Below are 26335 nucleotides of genomic sequence, written 5' to 3' on the forward strand. Positions count from 1 at the left end.
TGAAGCTTTAGGAGGTGAGTCCTTGAGGAAGGTCTCTACAGTGTGCTTTGGAGGACCGCTTGGCTCTGGCTACTTCCTGTCTCTTTCTCTGGTCCCTGTTCATAAAGCAGAAAGCCCCTCCCCATACACACTACAGTCCTGTTCGGCCAAAGTGCTTGAAGCCAAGCGACCCGAGAAACCATGACTCAAGATAAGTACTGCTCTGAATTGTGTCAAGCATTCTGTAACAGTGAGAAACTAACTAGCGGCTAGAAAGGAAAGAACTGAGGTGCTCTGAGTGGGGGGGTGAGTTACGGAGCTGGTAAAGGTCAGGAGTCTAGAAGTTGGTTTGCTAATGGAGCCAGCCGGTCCTTGCTAATGCCTTTGCTTCCAGTATCACTGGTAAAGGACATTTTGCAAGTTTCTTTGTCATAGAAGACAGGTAACACTTCACACATCCCAAGGAGAACCGTAACATGATTCCTAGAGGGAAAATGTAATAATTATTCAAAGTGAAAATTCAGAATAATTCTAGGAATTCTGGCAGCTGAAAGAAAGGCATAGTTCTAATCCTGAGCAGAACACATCATTTATTAATTCTCGTCCTTTCGTCTTTAATGTATAGATTCTAAATTCAGTGAGATGGTCTAAGAATATTCTGGTCACAAGTTCAGAAACATCTTGTCAAAATGATTCGATAAGAGCTTGTCCAAGATCCACATGGGCCACAATAAGGGTTCCTGTCCATTTTTCAACTGTGGAGCTATCAAGCTAGTCCAGGTTCCCATGTTACAACGGGCTCAGGTTCTGTGTGCTTCATAGCTGGCCAGTCTGAAGAGTTCTGTCTTTCCAGGAAGCATGATGACTTTTCTGAGATTCAGGATGAGGTCAGATGAATTCCTAGTTCCACAGATTTATGCCAGAGAACTTGTGATTGAATTCTCTGAACTGTGCCAGAGGGAGAGAGTTGGTGAAAGGCTCAGGTCTGCACAGACTGCATCTATAACTCTTCTGTGAGGTCGGGGGTGGGGGGGCGGGGGCGGGGGAAGCTTTCTCTTTCTGAAAGCCCCATACACCTCTGGAGTTTTCTGGGTTTTTTTTTTTTCTTTAATCCTTTTTTACAGTCCAATCTTCATCCCCTTCCCTGTCAGTTCCCCCACTGCTTCCCATCCCATACCTCTCCCCCTCACCCCCACCCCCCACCTCATCTCCAAAAGAATGTCCCCACCCCCCACTCCCACCCCACTAGACCTCCCCACTGCCTGGGGTTTCAAGTCTCTCACTGAGCTCAGACCAGTCTGCCGCAAATGTGTCCGGACCTCAAGTTTTCTGTTTCAATGGGACTTATGCTTTAATGGGATCATTCATAAATATGATTATCAATTTAAAATGATTCCCAATTGTGTTCATTTATAATAATTCATCTTCTAAGTATAAAAATTTAAATATTCTACAATTACTTTAAACGTTTTATTTACTCATTAATTTGTTAACTATTGTGTGCTGAGTCTTTAATAATGTATTGTGTTTTGTTTTTGTTCTTGTTGTTACTGGCTTTCTTATTTAATTTTCCCAGAATCGAAAAATAATGAGCTAGTTGGCCTAGGGAGACTCATTATGTTTTCACTCATTCACCAGACTGATGATTGGAATGGTCCAAGTAATGTTAAATTAAGGTGAAGTTTCAAGGACTGTAATAAGCAACGCCAAACGATAGAAATGTAACATTCTACGACTAAGGAAATCTTATGCTGACTCAGAAGCCTCCTTCCTGAGAGCCAGCATTCATAATATCCGAAGGTGTGACGCAAGTTACCAAGAGAAGAAAGTAACAGATAGTCTATGTAAACAACAATGGCTGGCCTGGCAAGACATCACCAGTGATGCGTGAGTGCTACTCTTACCTTGAGTAACCAACCCTTGTTGAGCTAGACTTAAGGCCCGCTCATTAGGAGGGAATTCAAGCCTCTTCCTATAAACCGAATCAACTCTCTGGTCTGAAGAGGACAATGACCCTGGAGGAGAATCTAGTGCTACCATTTTCCTAAGCCATTACAATTTTAACTCTATTTTGAATAGTTATTCTTATACCCATACATACGTAGAACTTCTCCCCTCCCCCCATCAAGCAGCTTTGTTTTCTCAACAGAGGGAGGGGGACTATTACAGAGATTCATAACTGGTAACAATGTAAATAAAGTTAAATGCCTGAGAAGTGCCCAACCCCAACTGACACATCTACAATGCAGCCCTTACACTTAAGGCTTGGAGAAGAGAGGAGTAAGAAGACTGTAAGTGCTAGAGGAAGAGGCAGGATTCCTGATGTGAGACAGTATCTTCTGGATGTGATAGGGAGGCTGTACCCAAGAAATCTCAGCGACATGCTCACCTAACAAGTCCTGCATTATGACATCACTAGTTGAAATGCCAAGATGGATAGAAGAAATTTACAAGGCCACACTCCTAGATGAAGAACTACAGACAATTAATAACTTCAACTAATGAAAGAGGTTAATCACTTTTCTTTGGGGACAGTCCTCTAATAGGTTATCCAGTCCCAGGTTCAGCCCTAAACACGTGTATATATGAACAATGGTAAATAGACTCAGCAGGGAGTGTGTGTGTGTATGTGTGTGTGTGTGTGTGTGTATGTGTGTGTGTGTGTGTGTGTGTGAGAGAGAGAGAGAGAGAGAGAGAGAGAGAGAGAGAATTGAATAAGTTATCAATTTGAGGAGGAATGTGGGCATAAGGGAGTTGACTGGAGGGGTGAAGGGGTAGATATGATTTTAAGTACAATATTAGCATGTGAAATTCCCAAAAAATAGAAGAAAATTTAAAAAAAAATGGTTTAAGCCAAGTGGGTATGTCTGTAATTTTCAACAACGGTCCCCTTAGGGACAGAAGATGACACTCCAGTTACACAACCTTCTGGGTGTCTACAAGAAAGCAGAGACTAGAGCAGCACATATTGGAGAAACCTACAGATGGGACCCATTAAGTCTATTTGGAAATTGTTAGCCAAACTCAGGCATATAGCTAAATATGTCTTCAACTAACAGAGTATACTAGGGATCTTGCTAGCTACAACGTAAGCTGGAAAATGTACCATGGCAGAGACCCCTTTAATCTGGGAGAAGGAAGAAAAATAGAGATTAGGGAGCAGGCAAGGAATTCAGTTCAGCTCTACAGAGAAACGACAGTTACTTCTAGGTAGAATATTTCTACAGTTCAAGTATACTAATTATGCTGACACCAAGCCTATGGTTCTCCACTGTATACAAATATATAATCAAGGAAGAAAAGATAATTTCCTTCCCTCTTTTATCCAATAATTAAATGCAGAGTTCAAAATTCCTGAGAAGGAACATATCCAAAGAGAGGAACATTGTGTAAGGGTGTGCAGAAACATGGCTTGAGGGGGAGAACAGGAAAATGAACTCAGAGAAAACTAAAACGCACAGGGTAACAGCAATCCAAAAGGGTTGCAAGGTAGGTTAAAATGGATGCCAGCTTCTAGCTTTAAATGCACTTGTGTAAGCAAAGAAAGACTGTGGAAACTTTGAAAACAAGAGAATGACATTATCTGAAATGTGAGGTTGGAAGATTTTCCTGGCAGCAGTGCAAACATTTGCTGCTCCGTAGAACTGAGTTCAACCAGGGAGTCATAGAATTACAGTAGTGTACGTGGAAATTCGTAAGAGTCTTCATTTGGGAAGGAGAGGCAAACGCAGGAGTCACAAATGAATTTAGCAACGTCCTGTATCAATGAGCAGAGAAGACAAGCACATTAGACTGTCTACTGTAGGCCTCGGGGTGTGGTAATAACATTAACTGGAAGGTAGAAATGACAGGACAACATGAGGAGGAGAAAATAATGAATTTGGTTTCTACCTTGAGAGCTCATCTGAGAGAGGGCAGCTGTAACTATGACATGTGAAAAACAGAAGTGAGTGCTTGTGCGGGAACAGTTGGTGCTGTGGGTATTCTCACACTGTTCTGGGGAACTCTCCCAACTCAACATTTGGCTGAAGTCATTGTAAGCCCTTGAGAGTCATTCAGGAAATTCCACATTCCTTATGACTCTATTCTAAAAGTACACAGCCAAGAAAAGACACAAATTATAATGCATTTTCTAGGGCCAACGCTGTACTATGTTGACAATGGGCTTGCAGAAGCCTGGAACTCTCTAAGGGTTTACTCTAGGCAGAACCACATGTGGGCATATATTTCATGGGTGTCTAGATTTGAAACGTATACCCAACAATGACAAGCAGTTAGAAAGTGAGGGGAAGAGGGAGCAAGAGGGGAATGCTAACTAATTTAAGTTATATAAGTTATGGATTAGGAAGAGTCGATGACAAACGAGGAGAAATTTCCACTGATGATGCTTTCCATATTTGGAAAGCTCACATTTGCCAGTGAAACAGGCACCATAACAAAGCAATAATTAGAACAAACATTTTCAAAATTGCCCAGGAAAGTCTTGGTGTCTCCAATGCATTTCAGTGGGCTTCAAGTCAAAATAATTTCTTTTTATCAGATAATATATCTTTGGGGGTGTGTTCTCCTATTAACATTACAAGTAACTTTTCAGTGGTTATATGAGGTACAGTGCTCCAGTATGTAGATGTGAGATAGACTCGCTGGACATTACTTTTTTACTTAAATAAGAGAAGATGGAATTTGTGTGTGTGTGTGTGTGTGTGTGTGTGTGTGTGTGTGTTTGTGTATGGGTAATCTCAAGGACTTTATGAAGGAAGAAAGTATCAAAATTGTTGACCTTTAGAACATCAATAGCCACACACTTTAGCTGATAATCTCTTTCCTTGGGAGAAACATAACTTGTGAAGATTTCAAAATCTGGAGGAAACAAATTGACATTCCTTTAAGTTCGATAGTCAAAGAACAAATAAGAGATCAATCCTGACTCACCAGGCAAGGCCTCAGTGAGATGCTTTTCGATCTGAACAATAGCTCTATTGAGATTAACACAATCACTGCATATAGTCTTTTCTCAATTTATGAGCACAAGTTCATGAGTCAAAGGGTCCTCAGTGCACATGCCAAAGGAGCACTGTAACCCAGAGTGCTGACATACAGATTTGTATGAACTTCTTTTTACAGAGGCTGTGTGTGTGTGTGTGTGTGTGTGTGTGTGTGTGTGTGTGTGTGTCCTTGGCGTTTTCTATTACCAAAAAAATTATTTTCATGTATTTATAATAAATGTGATTTATTATGGAAATAAGAAATGCTGAGACAGTCAGACTCTAGGAGTTGAAGGCCAGCCTGGTCTACATTGTGAACTTCAGGCCAGCCAGAGCTACATAGTGAAGCCCTGTCTCAACTAGAAAAAAAAAAAGTTCTTGTGTAAGATAAGTTGGCTACAAAAGTCAAAATGACTTCAATATTTCAATAATAAAATGTTATTTCGTTTTGTAGTTTAAATAGCATTTTCGGGCTATAGAAAATATGGTCATGAATATTAATAGCTATGTTGATAGCAACCTGAAACTCTCCCAGAGATCTGCCTGCCTCTGCCTCTTGTGAGATGAAGTTAAAGGAATGTACCTCCACATTCCAATTTGGAAACCCCAAGTCATGTGAACGTTTCATGTTCTGACCAAAGAAAGATTCATTATAAACTTCCCAGCAGAAACGCACCTTGCTCTTTCCCAGTCTTCTCTTCAGTAGTAGCACAGTTCCTGACACACAGCGAACAAATATGTCTTTAATAAACAGTGTGAGTCAGCCAGACATGGCCAGGGCAGATGGGCAAAGACAGCTGGATGGGACTAGGTTAAGACAGTGTACCACCAACCAATGAGCACACATGGAGGGCCCCGTGGCTCCAGCTGCATATGTAGCAGAGGATGGCCTTGTCCAGCATCAACAGGAGGAGAAGCCCTTGGTTCTGTGAAGGCTCACATTTTTTTTTCAATGTAGAGGGATGCCAGGGTGTTGAGGTAGGAGTGGGTGGGTGGGAGTAGGAGCATTCTCATAGAAGCAGGGGAGAAGGTAGGTATGAGAAAGGTGGAAGGGGATAACATTTGAAATGTAAATACATAAAATATGCAAAAAAAATTAAAAAAAAAGACAGTGTGTGCACAGTACACATCAGATAGCCCACACCACCCTCTAATAAAACCCTGTGCCTTCGACACTCAGTAGTTCTTCTGCCAGAACAGATCAAAGCCTAAAATTTTCAGATTTGCAGGAATATACAAAAACACTGTCATTTACAAGATACTTGTATTTCATTAATAAGAAAAGTCTTGGCATATTCTAATCCATAAAACATTTCTGTGATTAACTTTGAGGTTTGTTGTGGGTATGAGGACCCTATCGAAGAAGACAAATGCACTCGGGGCAGAGAGGAAAAGTACTGGTGAGCTTTAAGCATGTTAGGATAATTGAGGCCAACATATATAAATTGCTTTCAGATGAAAGGCTCAAAGCAATTATTAAATTATAAACATTGAAAAAAATCCTCTGCGTCCAATCTAGAGAAGAAAAGGTTTCCATTTGTACAGCAAATTAAATTCAGGTATTTCTGCAGGTCAGCTTTGTGTGTGTGTGTGTGTGTGTGTGTGTGTGTGTGTGTGTGTGTGTGTGTATGAAGCAGGGAGGCTCCCCTGTCACTCACCACCCTGACTCAGAGGTCCAAGAGGTACAGTGGCAGTAGAGACCTTTTCCTTGCACTTGTCCTGCTCCAGTTCCTCTGAAAGGGGTCCCGGACTCACAGGGTGTGGGGTATGAGATAGATTTGAAGACCGCAAGCGTAAACAAAAGCATTCAGTTTTCACAAACACCTGACCACAGTCTTCATAGTCTGTCGGCCTAGAAAGAGGTGACTGTGCTTTCTTCTGAGGACAGACTTCATTCTCAGCAGGAGAAAGGGATGAGCCCCAGTTAGAGCGAACGTCTACCAATAGCCAGAGCCTTATACAATTCACGTCAGTACAGACCCTAAGGACAAGACTGCAGTGAGACTGTGTCCATCAGCAAATGAGCGCCATCAGCGGGGGCCGCACCGTTTGTTCTCAAACTCTCTTAGGTTATGAAACTCAATGGAAAGTGGGTTGCTCCTGAAGAAAGTTCACTAAGTAGTTTAACTCTGTATGTTGATGAAATGCTAACAGCATCCTCAACTGAATGACAGTATGTGAGTTTTTGGTAACATTTTATAATGACTTTCAAGCTTATAGTTCCAAAATGGCTACATTATTATAGCTTGACCTATTATATTCTTGTAAATTGATCTCTCTCTCTCTCTCTCTCTCTCTCTCTCTCTCTCTCTCTCTCTCACACACACATACACACACACACACACACACACACCACTCACTCCAAATCATTTTTATATCACCCCAATATCTCAATATTTTTGTTTGTCAGGGGAAACTACTAATTCAATCTCTGGCCACTCTGAAACTATAAATCCATGTACACGGGACCTGCTGGCTGTTTACAGATCTGCCTGTTGGGAGGAATGGCCACTGAGCTTTCTCTCCAACAAAGAGTGCCACTGGAGACGTCAAGGGCACTGCTTTAAGCATGAGCTAGAGGGTCTGTGGTATCTTTGTGGGAGGATTTGATAAACTTCATGCAACAAGGAGAAGTGGGAGCAACACTCGTCATGGACTCACATGGGAGATTGGAAGCTCAGAAAGTGTTAAGTAGTACAGGAGATATTGAAATCCTATGGTGATTTGGCATTTTTCATTTCATTTCATTTGTTATTAAAAAAGTATTCATTGTGCTGCCAAATAACTTAGGTTGTTTGTTTGTTTACGTTTGGTTGATTAGTTTGGCGTTGCGGTGGGGTCATACAATACATGCAATACATAGACTATTCATCACCCACCTCCCTATCACCCACGTACCCCACTTTCTTCCCCATAAATTTCTATCGTGTTCATGTTTATTAATTTTATTTTGTGACCCACCCAGATTAGCCAGGTCTGTCCATGTGACCATGAGTTTAGAACTATCCACAGAAGCCTGGTAGGCTCAACATGGAGGCAACTAAAACCCATGGTTCCCCCTTCTAGAATCTCTCAATAGCAAAAAACGTCAGGGGTAAAGGAAAGGGCCTCCTGAGACCCCTTCCCCTTCCTTGATTTGTTGTTGCCCGAGATGATCTTATGTTCAGGTAGCTACAATTACTGAGAGTTAATGCCTTTGTGTCAATAGTTGTATCCCATCTAGAAAAATGAGAAAAAGCCTTTTTAAAAAGACATATCTATTCAGATTCTCCTGCTTATTCACAAAATATTTTTGGTGCACTTACAGGCAGTCTCCCATTGTCTGGTATTAATTCAGCCTGGCATTCAGGATGCCGCCGCAGTGAATGAAATCAGACACTCGGCACACTCGTGGAAACTCTCTAGTACATATGCCATATGTATGCATGTGAGATACAAGTATGTGTGTGTAGAAAGATGGAAATAGAAAGCTCCCAAATAAGACTAAACCTTGGGGTAGAAAGGGGTGAGAAGGTAGGGGTAAATTTACGAGGAGTTAGAGGAACAAGTAGGGGCAAACGTGAGCAAAATACATTGTATCAAATTCTCAAAATAGCCATACAAATATGTTTTTAAAAAACGATGCTTTTAGGGAGATGGAGCAGGAAATAAAAAACAAAAGAATTGAAAAAGGAAGAAAGAGAAGGTTTTGCCTCTCCTCACTGTGAGTTGGTGTACAGTAATCCACCCCCCATCCCTCATTCCAAGCAGCCAAACCTAACACGTTCTATCCTAGTAATGTGTTTTCAGAGAGTGTGACAACAATTCAGAAACACAAATATTATGTGAACAGGATGTTTCCAGGCCACTATCCTACTGTCCCCTTACAGATGTAACCGTCTTCGTCTCGTGCATGGTCCTGACTGCCGCCCAGCTTCTTACCATCTCAAACTCGTAAGATCTAGCAACATCCCTGCCTATAGTTCTCATGCACTGGGATCATTAGTGCTTTTGTACCTTTCTTTACTCATACACTGGGCTCTCTGAGCTTGAAATCCTTTCCCTCCTTACCTCTCTGTTTTCTCCCAAAGAGTTTTAATTCAACATTAGTATGTGAACTCATCTGTCAACTTTTTTTTTTCAAACACTTTGGAAAAGTAACTTTTATTTGTCAGAAGTAATTGTCATCTCAGAGTCTTACTGCTGAATAAACTCACCCTTTCTAGCTCTTCCTGTACTCTGGCTGTCTGGTTCAACTCAGCTATTCTGGCCCAAACTCCTATCCAAACTGACTGATTCAAGCTGACTTCTCTTGGCTTCTGACTTGACCCCAAACTAACTCTAGCAATCTATACTAATCGTCTGGCTCATTCTCATTCTCTGACTTGTATTGTCTTCACCTATGTCTAGCTCGTTCTCTCTATAACCTGTCTCTGTAAAAATATCCCTATAAAACTGCCTCCTTCTATCTACCTGTAGCCTTTCTTTCCTGTCTGTCCTCATGAGACTTGGGCATATTCTTTCTCTGACTCATTCTGTCAAATCTATCTCTTGATGTGTCACTTTGCATCTCAATGACATGTCACTTTCAAACAGGGCTGATTCCTTCTACAAACCAACTTTGCCTTCATTGTTTAAGATTAAAGGTGTGTACTAAGGGTGTGTCTGTATTCTAGCTAGATCATACTGTAATCCAGGGCATGTCTGGATTCCTGCCTGATCACACAGACCCATATGGTCTTTGGATGTGATCCCTTGACAGAGCAGACAAATTGCTGGATTATAATTCCTCCACACACTTAAATCCTTGGTTGGATGAGGTACAACAATGTTATATGTTTTGTTATCATAACACTGTCTTATGTTAACATTTTCTTTTTTCCCCACTGGTTATTTTATTTATTTACATTTCAAATATTATCCCCCTTCCCAGTTTTCTCTCCACAACTCCCCCATCCCCCACCCCTGCCTCTATGAGAGTGCTCCCACACCCATCCACCCACTCCTGCCTTGGCAGCCTATCGTTCCCCTATCCTGGGTCATCAAGCCACACAGGACCAAAGGGCTCCCCTCCCAGTGATCCTAGATAAAGCAATCCTCTGCTATATATCCAGCTAGAGCCATAGGTAGCCCCTGTGTAGTCTTTGGTTGGTGGTTTAGTCCCCAGGAGCACTGGGGCATCTGGTTGGTTGATATTGTTGTTCTTCCTGTGAGGTTGCAAACCCCTTAGCTCCTACAGTTCTTGCCCTAACTTCCCCATTGGGGTCCCCACACTCAGTCTGATGTTTGTCTGTGTACATCTGTACTGGTCCAGCTCTGACAGAGCCTCTCAGGGGTTGGCTATACCAGGCTCCTGTCAGTAAGCACTTCTTGGCATCAGCAATAGAGTCTGGGTTTGATGTCAGCAGGTGGGATGGATCCCTAGGTGGGGCAGTGTCTGGATGGCCTTTCCTTCAGTCTCTGCTCCACTCTATGTCTCAACTTTTACCCATTAAAGTTTTAATCCTTAGGAAAAAAAATGTACCTTATTTATTTTCATATCTCCAACACTTAGCAAAGTTCCCAACAAAGATTAAACTCTTAAAAATGTTGAATCGAATTATGTTGATAATGTTCTCATTGGCGTCAGTTGTTAGATTATAAAATATTTCTTTGTTGAACAACTTGGATTAGATAATATTTATTTCTGCAAATCTGGATCTTCTGCCTTATTTCGATTTTTATAATCAATAAAACTTGGCTAGAAAATTAAAATATATTAATGTTGGAGAAAATAGCAAGATAATTATAAAAAAAAAAAAAAGCCAAGGGAATAAGGCTTTAGAAAAGGTGACTCACAGGCAGACATTTGCAACATGAGGAAGGAAGTCAGGAGGCTGAGTTCTGAGGTGTGATTCAGCCACAGATTAGAGTGTCGCATCTTACTTCCAGTTCCTTTGGTTCTATTTAAACTATGCAAATCTGGTTTCCTGGTGTAATCAATTCCCAGCGACATATCCGGCCCTGATGTGTGTAATTCCTGTCATAGGCCACACTATCTTGTGACAGGGGTGAAGGACGTGCTAGAGAAGCATGTCCCAGACAATCCTTGCTCCTTAAGAGCATCAGCCTGTCCCCTCCCCACACTCTACTGTACCCCCCTGTGTCATTAACGGGAGGAGAAGAGGAGGAGGAGGAGGAGGAGGAAGAGGAGGAAGAGGAAGAGGAGGAGGAGGAGGAAGAGGAGGAAGAGGAGGAGGAGGAGGAGGAAGAGGAGGAGGAGGAGGAAGAGGAGGAAGAGGAAGAGGAGGAGGAAGAGGAGGAGGAGGAAGAAGAGGAGGAAGAGGAGGAAGAGGAAGAGGAAGAAGAGGAAGAGGAGGAGGAGGAGGAGGAGGAGGAGGAGGAGGAGGAGGAAGAGGAAGAGGAGGAGGAAGAGGAGGAGGAGGAAGAGGAGGAGGAAGAGGAGGAAGAGGAAGAGGGGGAGGAGGAGGAGGGGGGAGGAGGAGGAAGAAGAGGAGGAGGAGGAGGAGGGAGAGGAGGAGGAGGGGGAGGAGGAGGAAGAGGGGGGAGGAGGAGGAGGAGGAAGAGGAGGAGGAGGAGGGAGAGGAGGAGGAGGGGGAGGAGGAGGAAGAGGGGGGAGGAGGAGGAGGAGGAAGAGGAGGAGGAGGAGGGAGAGGAGGAGGAGGAGTTAAAAAGTTAAAAAACAGAAGGTTCTGAGGTTAGGCAGTCCTAGATTGACCCCTTCTCTGACCTCTTAGTCCGTGTAGCCTTGAGCGCATTGCTTAACTTTTCAAAGCTCAACTCCTTTGTCTCAGACATAGGGAATGCTGAATGCCTAATCCCCAAAGGCTTGGGAGAAAGGAAGCCTACGTGTATCTGTGATAGCCTTAGCCCTACCTAGATCAACAGTAGCATCTGATGCATACTGATTCATTCTTACCAGCTGCAGGAAGTCACAGTGACCTGTGATCGCTCATTAGGTCACAGCATGTGAAACCGACATCAGTCGTCTTCAAACCTTCTAAGTTTTCTTCCAAGTAACCAAGTGTTCAGCATGATCTTCTACAAGGCCTTAGTCATATTCCTGGGAGACCATGACTCTCTAGCCTGCATCATCACTATCTTCCTAGAACACTGAAATGATGCTGTTACTTATCTGGGAAAGGGCTCTCTATAAAGACATTTTTTTTTTATAAACTTTCTACCTTTGAGAGTGACCACATGAGTGTGTGCAGCTAGCTATGTGCCTCGTATATTCCTCAGCCAGTGAGTGAGCCGGTCTTATATTTAGCCTCTACAGCTTAGTACTTGTGAGCTTAGAGGTTCTGGAAAGTCTCAAGACGTTTCCTTTGCAAATGTCAAGGGAACCATATATAGAATCCAGGTTTCAAGGAAAGTGTCATGAGTCAAACACAACCAGATGTATCCTAACCAAATGCAGCTGACAGGGTCCTGAATGAGGTGCTCACAAATATTCTGGAGACATTGTCACTGTAAGTACATCTCAAATGCCATTTCTATGAAGTCTCCTCAGACTTCCTCACAGTATTTGCTATCTCTCCCTCTGCTTCCACATACTGTGCCTTATAGTATGGATCCCCTATTGGTCTCTGGTCAGTTAGGGCTGTAATGATACATTCCATGGCCTAGAAAGTTCCCAAACAACAGAAATTTATTTCTCATAGATCTGGAATCCAAATATCTGAGCTCAGGATGCCAGTGTGGTGGGTCTCTCAGTGCGGTAGCAGAACAAAGACTTTGCATTTATCCTCATACAGGAGACAGATAACTGGAGTCTTCTCGGGGCTTCCTTGTATAAAGACACTAATCTCATTAGTGAGTGCTTAACCCTCGTGACCTAAAGGCTCCATCTCCTAATCAGATCACACTGAAGATTATGATTTCAGCACACAAACGGGGGAGGGGGCGATTAATCTTTGTGTCCTTAACTGGCAGTACCCACGTGAGATGTATCTTTGTGTCCCCGGCGCACAGCTATGGTTCTGACACAGTAATTTCCTAATAATTGTCCCACTATTAGAATGAGGAAGGGCGATTAGTAACCCCATTGTGTTTTTTTTTTTTTCACCAAATCATTCACCAGTAGAATTGGGCAACATTTAATGCCCTAAAGAGAAGGCGAATTGGTTGCCTATCCAAATTATAGCTACAGAATGCTTTCTGGGTTCCTCTGCTCTCATAAGTGGAACCACATTCACATCCTCCTCAAATGTTCTATAGGCTGACATTCTAACAATTTAATTTCTCTTGGGAAATCTATTCTTGAATCATTATAGTTCTGTGCCTTGCTGGTATCAGTAGATACATAAAATAGCCAAGAAATGCATGGCCTTGGCTACCAGGAAGAGCTCTACTTTGAGCATATCCTCAAGAATGGAGAAAGAGCAAGGATGACTTTATCTCAGGGATCCTTGGGCAGTATACAGGAACTCCTAAGCTCTACGTACATGCCCAGAAAAGATTCCATGGAGCTTTTAACTGGCACATTAGATGATCCCAACCCCCTCCCTGTACCATCAAGGGTTAAGTTTGGCAGCCATACCACAGATAGGAACGTAGAACTGAGCCTGGATTATCAGGCAAGTGCAGTGGTTAGGGAAGCAATCCCTTTGCCGTCCAAACTGTGATACTGCAGCGACATACGATGACAGATCAGTGGCACAGTGTGTACCTCAGCCCTCATGGTTATAGGAAGACCTTTCCTCTCATAACCAGGGAACTTCGGGTCACAGCTTATATGGTCTGTTGGATAGAGTGATCTACTTCATCATTTCGAGATTCTCCTTGTGAGTTGATCAGGAACTGTCAGAAGGAAATCCTGGGGCTAATTAGTGCTAAGAAAGTAAAGGCCTGGTCTCCCCACCCCTTTCCACTGCTGGGGATTGAACCTCAGACCTCATACATCAAACAGTACAACTAAGCCACACGCCCCAGTGACTCAAACCCTATCTGTAGGTAGCTTCATCGATGCCTACGGTGCCCTAATGCATTAGCATCTATTAGTAGGTCAATTCAGTCAGACTGAATTACTTCTCATAGACAACAGTATTAACATTCTTCCTTCTGAAGCCAAGAAATGGCTGCTCAGCCCAAGAAAGCGAACACCCCCGACAGCCAATGCATCCAAGTGCATGTGCATTTGTTGAGTGGACGAAGGAGTGAATCTTTAATTACAGTAATTAGACTTCTAGCCTGTTTGACATCAGGTGAGGTTCACATGTGTTTATTTTCTAAAACCATGATCCTCACAGAGCTGTAATAAGGGTTATCATTTTAAAAGATTGTGATTTCTTTATAACGACCCTGTACTTGTGCCCTATCTATCACCCAGCACCTCAGTATTTATTTTCTGTCATATTTATTTATAATAAATGATCGTGGTTTTATATGACCCAAGAAGTACGTGAGCAAGAATGCACTGTTACACTTACACACACACTTACACACACACACACACACACACACACACACACTGGTCAGAAAGAACGGGAATTAATGTAAATTACGTACCACCCTTGAAATTTTAGTTTCCTCTTCCCAACTGTGTTCTTATCTCCCAATAAGAATAAAAGCAAGAGAAAGAAGAGCAGGAAGGGGAAGAGGAAAGGGAAGCAGATGAGATAAGAGACACAGGTAGGAAGGAAATCATTCCTTTCACACTGACTCAGTGTTGCTGCCTTGACACAGCCAGCAGAAGGTCCCATCAATCAGGCTACTGGGTCTTCAGGCTTTAGGTGTCCCTTGATGGCATTTGTTTTCCTGTAATATTTCCACTTCATTTCAGGATGCTACCGACCGTAAGGACTGGATCAGAGAACTAGAGGGAGCACAGTAGATTGGAACGTGGGAGCTCAAAGTTCCAGATTCATCCTGTCACTAGGCAACAGGATGATGAGGGGATGCTCTCTAACTCCATAACTCAAGCCTTTCTTCAGACAGAAACACTTCTAAGCTTTATGCTACACTTGTATTTTGTTCTTAACTAGCTAGGATGGGGTAGAAGTGAGGGCTTTGTTATTGCTTTTGCTGTTGTTTCTGCACATGGCTTTGGTTTGTTGAATTATAAACATGTTGCATATCCAGGTCCACATCTCATAATGCCTTCAAAAATGCAAGAATGAATGTGTAAAGTAATTAGCAGAATGAATAGTACACAATAAGTGAGAAGTCCATTTATTATTTCAATATTTAAAATATTGGCAGATCTAATAAATAGTTTACAAATGGAAACCACATGATAGAGATGCTTTTTTTCCCCATCTTTGCTTTATTCTTTATTCCATTCAGAAGTTAGGCTAATGGATGATGGTAAAGATTGCAGTAATTCCGAAGAATCAAATGTGGTTTGAATTTACAAAGATTTCTTTTGGTAAGACTAATGCATTAACAAAAGTTTCCCCACTGATCTTTCTAAATTGTTCAAATAATAAGTAATATTCCCTTTGAATGTCTAACCAAACATTTATTAATTCTCTGCTTACTATTCAGGAAGAAACTTGTCCTTAAATTATCTTAAGAGCATTTGGCAACAGAGGGAGAAAAAAAAAATTCTTTCTTTGCTTTACTTCAGTTTCAAAGCTGGTTTGTCCTTGAGAAGGATATCATCCAAAAGCAGAGCTCGAGTCTCTTGGACGTTCCACTGAGGTCTATTTCCTTGTCTTTATGATACCCATCCTGAGCAGCAGGAGTCCATGCTCGATGAAAAACTGACTAATTCTAGAGCTATAGTGGGAACTATGCCAGGTGAGCCTACAGCATCTAATAGTACCAACGTTTGAAAACAACAACGACAAAACCAGGGTCATTTCAGAGAACGTAGGAGCAGGGTGAGATGTGATAGCCTTGCCCCTGATTCCATTGTGAGTCACAGACCAGCTTCAACTCTCTAGTAAGACCCTGTTTTTAAAATATAGAAAATGAAGCCCACAAACCAATTTAGAAGAGTTTCCAATGCCCAAATCTAGCTACTGTCCTCCAAGCTCCTACAAGGATGGCCCACTCGGCCCTTCTTACAGTACTCAACTGCTTTCACAGCCTCAGAGCCTGGCGCACTTCTCCAAATACAGCACACTCATTTGTCCACAGCAATAACACATTCCTACAGCTCCAGTGCAATGCTTCCTGCCTACTGCCATGCTTCCTGCTGTAATATCCATGGACTCAGCCTCAGAAACTGTAAGCTCTAATCAACACCTTCCGTAAATCGCTTTGGTCATGGTGTAGTGTCACGGCAATACAGTAGTTAATAAAGATATTAATTTTACAGCAGAGAAGCCCGCAAGCTTAGCTACAGGGAGAGGATAAGGGGATGAATGAATGTGTGTTGTTGATATGAGAAGATCCACGTCAAAGACCACAGTGATTCAGACCCATAGGAATGGCGACGCCTCCCTCAGGTGTAGGCAGGGATGTCCCAAATGATTGCCATTTAGCTAAAATGAGTATATGCAGAAACTATCAACCACAGCTTCCTTGACTTGGATGGCTGCAACCGGAAACTGCTCACCTACAGAGACTTCCTACAAAGATTAGCTAACCCTTTTCTTCCTGGTTCAACTGTCTATCACACATGGTAGAGAAAGTGCTTGCCGGCCATATGGGGTATGTCCACCTCCTCATTCAGCTGTACATAGTAAACCTATCTCCTTGATCAGTGGCACATAATTCCAGGCTACTGGTGCATCTCCATCAGTTCATGGTCCCCCGATCCCAGGTTTCCTGTAGATGTGTCTGCCTTTCTTTATTCCCTCATCACCCTGTCAGGTAGAGTCCAAAGCCACAGAAGCCATAGGACGTTACCATAGTCAACTGATGGAGGTCAGTGCAGAAGGTCCATAACAGAAACACTGTATCGTTGGGCCTTCTATAACAAATGTCTATGCATTCAGTGAATTAAACAAGAATTTCTCACAAATTTTGAGGTCCAAAGTCTAAGGTCGTGGCAAAGGAAGTATCTTGTTCTAATGTACATATTCTTGTAAACCATAAATCACATATGGCAGAGAACACACTTGAAGAATATCTGGGGTATGATTTTGAAGGGTACCAATACATCCATGAAGGTTCGGTGCTCAGGACCTATGGAAAGCATTACCTCTTAGTACCATCAGAATGGGCATCAGCATTTCAACAGGTCAACTCTGAGTAAGGAAACATCAATGTTCAGCCCATAACACCCCCAGCTATAGTATTTGGATAAATCCATTTAGTTGCTTTGATATTTAAAAAAATGATAGACAGTTGCACATGTCTAGATTAGAAGTTCAATTTCCAAAAACTACTTGCCTGGTATTTACAAAAATATGTCAGTCCCTAAAACCTAGAAAAGTCTGAGACATGATGAGAGCCAAGAGGTAACCAAAGAGGGAAAGATGGCTCTGTGCACTATAGAACACAACAGAAAGGAGAAATGGACATTAGGGACAAACCCGTGGAGCCTAAGTGTGGGAGTTCTCCATGGCGTGAACAAACACTAAATCCCTGTTATAACAAATGCACCACGGGAGTAGACGAGATTGGCAAAGAAGGAAACTGGGCAAAGCTGACCTTGAACTCTGAAAAGATCCTCTCAACATTGCTGTCTGCATAAAACTACAGAGTAGACTGCTAACATTTTTTTGAGTAAATGTTTCTTGCCAGTTTATGTGGATAACATTTAAAGCAACTTGACCAAAACTAGGAAGAAATTGAAACTCTGAAGCAGAGAAGTTCAGGGTAGACGACGCAGTCAGCAGTCACTACTGAATAAATGCAATGACCATAAAATATTTATGTGTTGTGTAAACTCCTTATTTGCAATTAAAAAGAGGGGTATTTTTGTTGGTTTGGGTTGGGGTGTTTGCTTTGTTTTCAGTCAGCTATGGTGGCTCACATGAGTAATCTAACACATAGATAAGATTACTGTAAGTTTTTGACAAGCTTGGGCTGCAATGTGAAACCTTATTTCAAAAACATTTTAAGAAATAGAATAAAATAAAACAAAACAAAACAAGAGTTTGTTGAATCTTTAAATATTGAAATTATGGTTGACATTACTCAAGAGAGAAAAAATATTTTCACTTACTAAACTTTTCCAAAAGATATTCAAACCAGGGATAATTTAAGGAAATTGACAGAGGGTGTGGACTATGTAATCAGTTAGAGAGCTTCCCAGGCAATGGAACATTGCTGTAAGGGAAAATGGAGACGATCTGATTAAAAAGTAGGTATGTTTTCTTTTGTGAACTTTAAAAGTTGGTACCATTTCCTCTCCACATCTCGTTTGTAGTGGCAATTCATTTTTCTTCTCCATAATGATATATTTTCTTTTCATATATATGTATTCATATGTATCCATATATATTCATGTATATGTTTATTACATAGTTCACATATACATATATATAAAATATATGTATATAAGTATATATTGTTTGTTCCTTGTGGTCTTTTTCACATTGCCTTTTCTTCTTTCTTACTTCTCTGATGGTCTTCTGTTTTTCTTTCTTTCTTTTTTTTTTTTTTTTGGTTCTTTTTTTCCGGAGCTGGGGACCGAACCCAGGGCCTTGCGCTTCCTAGGCAAGCACTCTACCACTGAGCTAAGTCCCCAACCCCCTGTTTTTCTTTCTATTTCTTAGGCTCTTATAGCCCCAGACTCAAGGTTGACCAGCTTTCATATCAAATGTTCAGTAACCTTTATCTGTCCTTGGCACCCAGTTCTGAGCAGGCCACTGTGTCTCCATGTTTCCCTCTGGACAGTTGAATGGATTTGGAATGCATGTTGCACCTCAGGTCCTGTGTGCCATCATCATCAGAGAACACTGTTAAGTCACAAATGTGGAAGACATCATAGACTTCTGTGGCAGAACTATATTCTATGAACAGAGTGATAAGACAGCATTGTGATTTTTTAAATACTGAGAATAGAATTTTGTAGGAAAAAAAATCACTGTGCTGGACATTTTTTTTTTAATTCCCATGGAACCCTCTACATTTTGAATGTTATTTTATTAGGTTCTAGTGTCCCACCTGAAGGATTCTAGACAAATTATTTAATCTCTCACATCTCCAAGTATTTAGCTGTAAAAAGGGGAATGTTCTAAAATACCTTACATTATCCAGAAAATAATCAATTCCAGTTATACCTAGATGATCTTTTTAGGATGCTAGTATGTTTTATGTTTACATTCCTGTGCTCAAGAGATCTGTTAGACAAATATGCTTCTAACCTGTAAGCCCCTAGGTGCATTGCTGCTGGAATGTAAATGCACTTCAGAGTAACTGTTACGAAGCTTCGAGAAGGGCTGGAGAGATGGCTCAGTGGTTAAGAGTATCCTGTGCTCTTCCAGAGGTCCTGAGTTCAATTCCCAGCAACCACATGGTGGCTCACAACCATCTGTAATGAGATCTGATGCCCTCTTCCGCTATGCAGGCATATATGCAGATAGAGCACTCATATAAATCAATAAATCTTTAAAAACAAAACAAACAAACAAAAAGCTTCGAGAAGAGACCAACAGCTGGAATGGTTCCTGAGCAGATTCCAGAAGTTGAACAGATTTGCAAGCAAGCCAAGTAAGTATGAACTTCAGTCCCAGGTAGGATTTATTTTAGATGTTAACATCTGAAGTGTCAGATGACCGGTGTGCGTCGTTTGGCCAATTACACTTCCCTTACAGTCATGAAAACTGCAATAATACCTTACTTGTTTGTCATAAAGATTAAGAAATACTACAGTAGACTGAGAATTGTTTATTAAAACAACAGACAAACATGCTCTAATTGAAAGCGAAGGGAAGGAAGGAGGCAGTTAGAAAAGACTATAAAGGCTTCATAGTGAGTTCCAGGTCAGCCAGAGAAACATATTGAGACCTGCCAAAATAAATAAATAAGTAAGTAAATAAATAAATAAATAAAGTAAGTAAGTAAGTTAGTTAGCAAGCAAGCGAGCAGGTGAAGAATATAAGAAGAATCTAAAAGACTGAGTAGAATAGTCCACACTACTAATTGAAATGTGGCCTTATAGGCATCTGTTTAGCTTGTAAGGAAAGGAGTTTGTTTTCCGGCATGTTAAGCTTTAGAAAGACTGTGCATCTCAGAAGGAATTTGTCCTGAGGAGAATCAGAGAGATAATTCTGGATTTAAAAGAAGAAAGCAAAACCTCACTTAATTTGAGCTAACTTGATAAACAAATATCCACTATTTATAAGCTGAAAACCAAGCCAATCACATGACTTTTTTCTGAATGGGCCTTTATAATTATTTCTTGCAGTATTCCTCTCTCTCTACACCCCGACTCCTTTCCCTTTCTTCCTTCTCACAGAGTTTTCCCTGTTACCCAAACAGGTCTTCATTGTCACCTGTCTTGGCTCACCTTCCGTGACATAGTCCTAAGATCATCCAATGAGATGAAGCCTAACGCAGAGGAAGGAGCATCCGTCTCTGAAGGCAAGGATTCCAACAAGCTCATCCTTCCTATTCCTCACCCCTGCCCTTGTTCACTGCCTTTAGATCATTACCCTCTTATCCATTCAGACTTTCCCCCAACTGTCCACTTCAAACCAAGTGCAAACAACACAAGAAGGCTTTATCATCCCAGCACTCGAGAAGCTGAGACAGGAGAATCATGGAAACCAGCCCATGCTACATAGTGAGGACTGGCCTCAAAAAAAGGAGAGACTGAAATAAAAGAAAAAATAAAGAAAAACTTATAAAACTTGTTTTTTTTTTTAGGTCTTCACTGTTATGTGAAGGCCCTATGTGATACGAGGCCCTTGTGTGTGTGTGTGTATACATACATATATATATATATATATATATATATATATATATATATATATAGTGTATAAGTGCTTCTCTTATTCATCTAATTTCTACATGCATGTCTCAGTCATGAACCTTGATTGCTAAGAGCAAGGCATCTGTAAACTCCCGTACTTACGTCTGATTTTCATTCAGAAAACTTTTAAACTTTAGAAAGAAAGATGTCCGTCTTGCTCCCTTGAACTCTCGGCGTGCTCTTGCACATGGCAAGCAGTCAACAAACTCTTTTGAGAATATAACTCTGTTATTTAAATGACAGACATGTGTGCAAAAGGTTGGCGATTTCAACAGGCAGGAAAGAGGAGACTCAAGGTCCTGATGGAGCATAAGTATCTAAGCGGACATCAACCACGGTCTGGTTATGCAAAGGACCCATGCTGTGTCTGGTAGAGACATAGGTAGCCTTACTTTGGGAGACGAGACAGAACCAAGCTTGGTTCAGAAAAAGATAGAAAATGAGCAGACGCCCTAAGTTGGCAGGCAGGATGGCACATTCCAGAAAACGAAATCAAGTGAAACTGGAAATGAGTCAGAAAGCAGGCAGATGAACTGGCTGAAAGTCTAAGAGATCGGACGATATCGTGCCCTAGAAAACAGCCTGCTAACTCTGCATCTTTCTTTCCCAGGACAAAACAAAACAGAGCAGAACAAAACCCAGTCCTTGTTTTTAGTGGCAACATGGACCATGGCGCATGGTGACCCAGGGCCATGCATCACACAGTAACAGTGAGACCTGGCGCAAATCATTTTCTCTATTTGTCCAGGTTCCAAATATGTAGGGTGAGCTGGTATTGGTGGGATTTGCAGATCTCAGCTGATCTGATAAGCAAAGACCCCAAAGCAGCAATTCTGAGAATGTCCTTGCTAGAGTCCAAAAATACCAGCTAAGAGTTCTGTTTCCTGTGTCTTTGTTTTTTCCTGAATGGGCACCCCTGCTTTAAAGGCTCTCTGTGACGCAATGACTGACTCTAACAGGAGATGTCTAGATGTCTACTTGGGCCTAATGGACTGACCATCTTACCTCCTCTCCATAGCTCACCCACCTTCTGCTACAGTCCTTTAAAAAGACTAGCAATTCAATAGTACCTTACTTCCTGGGATCCCTTCTTTCGCATAGCAATTCTGCTTGCTGTTGCTGCTGGAGGGGGTTGCTATAATCTAACTCTCTCTCTCTCTCTCTCTCTCTCTCTCTCTCTCTCTCTCTCTCTCTCTCACACACACACACACACACACACACACACACACACATTCTTTCTTTCTTCCCTCTTAAATCCCAATGAATGAATTCACAACAAACTTCTCTCTAAAATTCACCATCTGTGATCAATGAGTTTCATCAAATGCCACTGACTCAGAGGAAGTTTTGTGTGATTATCTAGCACCATAACTTCTGAGCAAAGCTGGCTCAAAGGGCAAGAAAGGCTTTGTCCTGCTCAAAGGCATTCCAATATTCCCATTACAATAATGGTTACTTTATAAACTTGCAAGAGTTAAATCAGTGCTTATAAAGAGCTCAGAAGCCTCCCTGGTGCGATATTATCACAATACAGAAGTTAATTTTAAACATGTGCATGTATGTAAGCATATACAGAGACATATACATGTATGTATGTATGCATATACACAGACATATGCCTGTACATATGTGTACACAGACATATGCATGTATGTATGCATATACATATACACAGACATATGCATGTATGTACATGTATACACAAACATATGCATATCTCTGCGTATGTATGCATATACACAGAGATATGGCAATTGCATATTATTTTTAAAAATAATTATGAATACAAAATAATTATTCTTAATAAGGAAAGGCATATCATCTGATTTTTACATTAAAAAGTCTATTCCGGTTCAAGATGTAGGAGCATGAGTCAGTAATCCCAACAGTAAGAAGTCTGAGGTAGATAATATACCCAGAGCCAGCCTGAGTTACACTGTAGGATCCTGTCCAAATAAATAATAAAGACCTGTAACTACTGTTTGGAGGATGGCCTGAGTGGACGCAAGCCAGCCACACATCTGCTGTGGTTGATTTTCTGGAAAGGTACTACAGATGGTTAGACTGAGGCTACACAGTGGGGTAGAAAAAAACCAGTCAAAAGATTTAAGATTGAAACAGGAAGGAGTAAATGGTTAAATGTATAAATTGTAAGGGAAAGAAAAGTCATAGGACAATGTCAAGAGAAAGATGGCTTCAAGTGACTGTATGCTGCCATTCTTCCAGGGGTACGCGAGAGGAAACGCGACTGAGGATAAAGTTATGAGTTCAGTCGGTAATGAAGGTGATGTAATTAATAAACTTTGTGGCTGGCTGAAGCTTTGAAGAAATGGCAAAGGTAAAGATGCAATTTGGAGATCACTAAACGCATTAAATATGCTGGGAACTGAGGCTTTGACAGAGAACAAGACTATAATGAAAAGGGAAGAATGGGGAGAGAAAAGGACATTTGTCCTGTGGGACTGTGGGACTCTTGCTACCAATGGTCCAAGAGAGGAAGGGAGTTCAGACATGATGTGTCAATATGGACATCTAGATCCCCAACAGTGCAGGATAAACTAAACAGAGCACTGAAGGAAACCACTGTTCACACGACATGCACAATATTGTGGGACTGTCGTCCCTTTGACCCACCATAAGCACTGTGGCTTTCTCAAGGCACCCAAATGCAGACTGCTGTCAGAACTTCAAGTCAAAGCCAGCCTAATGCCCCGGGTGAATTAGCTACACACCATTTGAGTTTGTTGATAACAGACATTTGTACTCTCTGTTCCACACATGTTCGTACAAGCAGAAACCTGTTGTTGCTGGTTGCAAGCTGGCTGAAACCTAACCCCAATCATATCATTTTCAACTCAGTTCACACATTTGTTTCTACCTCCTATAGGAAGAAACCTTTAACTTCATGATTTCTGGTAATGAGAGTTCACATAGTTACAAATGTGAAACCATTTTCTCACGCAATCTATGATCTCGTCTATTCGTCAGAAATAAGTGTGCAATGTAATTCAAGATCCACAATCATAAAGGTAACTTGAATTCATATATATTTATAACATTGACATTTTCAGCCTACTGAGTCCCAGGCAATAATTGAATATTTTATTCATTCTTTATATATTCTTCCCTTGTTTCTACTAGTATAGACATTATTACACAGAGAAAGGCAGGTTATACAAAAGTCTTGCCTTCTAAATATTTACCAAGAGAACAAGCATATCAAGCATATAAATGAGCCCTGATTCAGTAACAAGAAATGGATCAAGTAACTGATTGCCTGAGGCTGTCAGAGAAGATGTCCCAGAGGTGGATCTTTAAATCTGAGTACACAAACAAGAGGGGAAGGACACCCTGCAGGTAAGCAACCCAAAAAAAGGCACTGAGAACAGAGGGTGGAGAGACTTAGGGAACAAGAGAAAGTTTGCTGCTGGTGTAATTCAAAGACAGACAGCAACAGGCCTGGGGGAGCTGTGGTTTACAAAAGGCTTCACAGGCTGTTTTTCACTTGTCTTTATTGTCTTCCCATCTACGGCTGTCTTTTGTTTTATTTATTTATTTATTTTTTTTAAGCGATTGGTTCCAAAGTGAATTCAACCTGGGATGTTCAGAACTGGGTGAGCAGGATGTAGGCAGGCAGGCGTAATAATAAAAGAGAAAGGAAAGGAAGGGATGGGAGTGAGAATGGGGGAGCAGAGGGAAGAAAAGATTCAGAGAGGGACTGCTTAAGAAACAAAGGTGCAACCATCTCGGCAAGAGTTATCGTAGCCTTTTCTACAACAGTGGTACTTTATGCCCACTTACTAAACAAGGAGGCTTTAAACATAACTAGAAAGGCCCACTAGCTGCAGGACACTTGTACTCAACTTTATTCATTACACTTCAAAGACATGAAGTCACATTCTTCCCGGCCCGTGGGTGAATGCAGAGTTCAACCTCAGGGAAAGCATGGAAACCTGTGCTTGATTATTTCATTGTGTTGTTGGTCATACGTGGCCATGTCTCAATGACTAATCCCAGGAACCAGACGATGTAGTTGGAGACCTCACTGAGAATGTCAAGGAACCAGAGACAATGGAGAGGCCAGGTGTGGGAGAAGAAGAGAGACCCTCTATTACCATTATGATCTAAGTGGTGGATGCCACATCATGAGACAGATCTCGTGTGGGAGGTTTACTGGGGAGGGGTTATACAGAGGTGGCCTCTGGCCAAGGGTTGAGGGAAAGAGGAGAGCAGGGAGAGGAGAGACTGGATGTTTATAAGAGGGTGTAGCACATGGGCAAGGGAAGGATATGGCGACATGGACATATGTCCCATCTTAGCAGCGAGTGATAACATATACTACTGTCACTGGGTCCCTGGGGTAGGTAGTGGGGTTGCCTGCTTGCTAACAATTATATCTATGCCCCTGTTGTCTTACCAAGCACAACAAAGACATAGTTCTAATGACTGACTCACCTGTTAATGCAAACAGGTAAGGTCATAAACCTTAAGTCTAATTTTACTAAAGGAACATCTCCAGTCTTCCCTCTATTCTCGTGAGTAATTTACATATGTAAATCTCAAGATTTTAAAGAAAAAGCTAGATGAGCATTAATTAGTGCTAATTTAGCTTTGGCCATTTGATTTAATATCTGACTCTAAAAGGCTGGGGTGGCAATGTAGCCAGAGACTACTAAGGATGACTGGAGTCTTAGATACCATCCTTAGTTCAAGAAATAAAGCAAAGTTCAGTAAAAATGTGTGAGTCTAAACAAAAGAGACTTGTTAATGGTTTTAGCATTATTTGTACTATAAATTGATAATTCCTCTTCTTTGTTTTCGTTCTGTTCCCCCACCCCTGTCATAATCTCTGGTAAAGACTACAGAGAGGCATTATTTACTTATGGTTTAGCCTAAAAGCTTTTGCTATGTAGCTTTCTGCTAACGTTGAGCTTATGATCTTTCCGTCTCAGCCTCCCAGATCATAGTCATGGACCTCTACATCCAACTACACACACACACACAAAAGCACAGAACTCTGTCAGTGGGATAGACTGGAAATAATGTCACAGTGTAACAGCCCGAAGTGACCAGGCCATTCTACTACTGAATCAAATTTCCTTTCAAAAGGTAAATGATAGCAACACTTGCTTTCCCACACTGTCCTTACTCAAGTATACTCCATTCATTCTTCACACAGTGCTCACCCCATGGTAAGAATCAATGCTTTCATCTCCATTCAACCAAAATGAACTATTTAATTTAAGGGACTCTGCAGTCTTCATTAGAATACTACAACCACTCATGAGTAATCCTTAGAGGGTCCATGAGGTGGCTAAGCATGAGGTGCTTACTTAGCTTACCTAGGGGGCTCGGGGTCCATCCCTGGAACCTATGAAAGGTAGAAGGAACAAAATGGTTCTACTAAATTGTCCTCTGACTTTCATTCGCATTCCATGACACTTGTGTGCCCTCCCCCCAACAGACACGACAACTGCAATGATGACTACGATGATGACAGAGTAGCTCACAAAAATATATTTGTGACTAGTGAATGTACTGACGTGGCCAGGTGTTGCAATATATTGCCGAGGAA

The 26335-nt window shown here is 41.5% G+C and overlaps 1 long non-coding RNA gene across 2 annotated transcripts; it reads right to left on the reverse strand.

Moving 5' to 3' along the window:
* Window positions 1-549: 549 nt before the first annotated feature.
* Window positions 550-14784, reverse strand: LOC120096902 (uncharacterized). Of its 2 annotated transcripts, none has more exons than XR_015638505.1 (2): window positions 14454-14784; window positions 550-927 (listed from the first exon to the last, which is right to left on the reverse strand). It is a non-coding gene; the product is annotated as an uncharacterized LOC120096902 (long non-coding RNA). The 2 variants fall into 2 exon arrangements; XR_015638504.1 differs by lacking the exon at window positions 14454-14784 and adding an exon at window positions 2236-2355.
* Between the last annotated feature and the right edge of the window lie 11551 nt (window positions 14785-26335).

Source organism: Rattus norvegicus, chromosome 15 (genome assembly GCF_021556685.1).
Source record: "Rattus norvegicus strain SHRSP/BbbUtx chromosome 15, alternate assembly SHRSP_T2T, whole genome shotgun sequence".
NCBI classification, from domain to species: domain Eukaryota; kingdom Metazoa; phylum Chordata; class Mammalia; order Rodentia; family Muridae; genus Rattus; species Rattus norvegicus.